General features: G+C 33.4%; 1 long non-coding RNA gene across 1 annotated transcript in view; it reads right to left on the bottom strand.

The window, feature by feature from the left end:
- The window catches only part of LOC107575306 (uncharacterized), a 972-nt gene extending 710 nt beyond the window's left edge, over positions 1-262 (bottom strand). Inside the window, exon 1 of the long non-coding RNA XR_001607844.1 lies at positions 192-262. This is a non-coding gene — a long non-coding RNA (uncharacterized lncRNA). The remainder of the gene's footprint in view (positions 1-191) is intronic.
- Positions 263-3,057: the final 2,795 nt, after the last annotated feature.

Here is a 3,057-nt window from a genome sequence, read left to right as displayed (position 1 = left end):
TAGTACATATAGTATATATATATGTGTGCTCTCACCAAAGGCCTTTTAATCTTGTAGTCTTTTTCGTTCTTAAACTTCTGCTCAAATTTAAACTTGCGTTTCAGAGACATGTGACATTATTGGGAAAAAATACACAAAATATACTGCATGAACAGAACCAAAAGTAGGACATAAGTAACCCTTCTACTTACATATCCATGTCTTTTATAAAGGGGTACCTCAGAGTCAGGCCCTTAGCTATTTGAACATAGTCTTCATTAGCCGGAGAGCTACAGAAAAACTTTAAACACATGAGTACAGCTTTAAATGTTTAAAGCTGAATGTAAGTCCTTGACACAGTTAATGAGGAATACTTACATCTTGTAATGAGCCACGTTTTCATTCAATGTTCTAATAATTTTGCTTCTATGTGATGCTGAAAGTCTGCATTCCTTTCCAACTTAGCCTGAACATTAAAAGGAAACTTCAAAACCTTAAACTGCAGGACAAGCTGTTGATAGGCTGATATTACTATGGTAAAAATGAGAAAGTAATAATTAAGCATTGTATACATAAATAGTACAAATGTCACATGCACATATGTCACATGTATACATACAATGGTTGCATACAGGTACTTACAGTGTTACCTATAGTGTAGTTACCTAAAAAAGTACTGGTAATATAACCCATGGGGTAGGGTTAGATTTAGGGGTAGGTTCAGGGTTAGTACCTAGTTATTGTAATTAATATAATAAGTACATAGTATGTACATGAGAAACAGGACTGTAAAATAAAGTGCTACCCATAAAATAGTACAAAGAATTACCAGTTACTAATCCTGAAAAGACAAATTATTACATAACAATGACACTATCATCAACATTTTACCAAGCAAGTTTTACTAGAAATATGTGCCTTAACCTTTTCTTGATCATATTGGTGGTCAGTTGACCCTTCGCAGAGACCTGCCCCCCTTAGTTACTGTTGCTTCATGTGACATGTGCTACATTCGCACATCATGTTCTCACGCAGTGAAAAATATATCGCAAAGCAAAGAGGACACTGACAATGCGCCGACAGACAATACAGAGCATGTTACTTTTGGTATGAAACTAATTTTCAGCTTTTCAATTTTGTAATTTTGTAATTTTTTAAAGGAAATTCAAACAATAAATAACGCTTTGTGGCTCTTTAATGTGCGGTGACAGATCGCTGTAGCACCTCAGTTCAAGCAGCACATGAACGATCATCTCTTCCTCCTTTACAGCAGCTTATAGTGAACAAATTGTACAGACAAAATTGCATGTCTTTTGCTGCTAATTATTTATTATATTCATATTATATTAATTATAATTATTTACCTTTCACATCTGATTGTACCTTTATGACTCTTTTGGGGTACATCATTTTAACCTAAGGACACATTATGGACCTTTAAATGTTTTTTTTTTTCGTTTTTGTTTTTTTCTGACATTGTTAATATGGTGCAATAAACCTAGAAGTGTGAATGTATTTTAAGAGAAGGTACGAGGAGCTCATGAATGTGTAGATTGTCAGCAGTCTTCATGGTGGCCTTGTTCTTGTCTTTAGAATCTGTATGAATAACAGTGAATAAAGAGATTGATTACAATAATTCTCTTATTGCTTTTTTTGGTGGTCTTTTACTGCATTCAGGGTTAGACCAAATTGGCCACATGTGCCTCCAATCATCCTGCATCAGGTGCTGGAAACTGCTTTGTGTGTGATTCTGAAGAGCCGCTGATTAGAGTGACAGCTCTACTCTTTTTGTAATGTAAATGGAAAAAGCTGTGTGTTGCATGTTGCATTGTTTTTTATACTGTTGCGACTTGTCTTGAAATAAAATCTTAATGAAGTGCCAAATTACCTGTGAAATATTCTCAGGACAACTCTTTTCTAAATCTAAATTGCATACATTTCCAAAACAGAAATCTGTATATTGGATAAAGCCAGGTTCAAAATTCTTCATTTTGTTGACTCATTAGATTCAAACAGTGTATCCGAAGAGATGTTTGATTGTTATCACTCTATAAATCAGAAACAATACATACAGCCCATAAATATATACATACATACCCTGCTTTTAGGAATATAATCAGGACAAACATCAGAATCAGAATCAGAATCAGAAAGAGCTTTATTGCCAAGTATGTTTGCACATACAAGGAATTTGTTATAGTGTCACAAGTTTCCAGTACACGGAGACAACAACAACACACATATAATAAAAATGATATGTGAATAAAATACACATGCATAAATATAAATCACAAAAAAAAGAATAAATTGTATGTACAGGTGGGGTATTGATGGAATAGGAATAGAATAAAATAAAGTAAGTTGTAGGGATGTACTAGGGTTTAGGGTGATAAATAATTATAAGGTTATTGCACATATTGTACTTTAATTGTACAATGGGAGAGATGACGAAGTTTTGCTGTAAACCATGACTTATCATTATTGAATATTAAATGAGTCCTGATAGGGATGCACATGTCTTCACAGAAACTGATATATGATGTTACAGATTCTGTGAGCTCGTTCAGATTGTTGGTGGCTGCTTCAAAAACATTCCAATCATATATATACAAAATATAAAGGAATTGCACTGGACTACTAAAGTGGAGATATGTGGCTGCAGACAAAAAAAAACAAACAAACAAAAAAAAACCTTTAAAGGTTTGTATTATAATTGAAATCTACAGATACAAATAGATTAAGTGCAATAAAATGCTTAAAAGTGTATTTTGCATGTTTTTTTCGGTTACACTTTACTTGAAGGGGTGTGCATAAGACTAACATGACACCTTCATAATCATGACATGACACATGTCATGAATATGAAGGAGGTTTTATGCATGTTTATGACAACTGTCATTAAGTGTCATTCGCTCAGTTATGTCATTTTTAATGCAAATATGACATTATTTTACCTAACCCTATCCCTAACGATAGCCCATAACAAAGACATCTCAAACAATGCCATCTTTGCATTACAAATTACATAACTGAGCGAATGACACTTAATGACAGTTGTCATAAACATGCATACAAAAT

This window comes from Sinocyclocheilus grahami, unplaced genomic scaffold (assembly GCF_001515645.1).
Source record: "Sinocyclocheilus grahami isolate Dianchi unplaced genomic scaffold, SAMN03320097.WGS_v1.1 scaffold2562.1, whole genome shotgun sequence".
NCBI classification, from domain to species: domain Eukaryota; kingdom Metazoa; phylum Chordata; class Actinopteri; order Cypriniformes; family Cyprinidae; genus Sinocyclocheilus; species Sinocyclocheilus grahami.
Note: the sequence above shows the minus strand (reverse complement) of the source record. Positions and strands in the feature narration are given on the sequence as shown.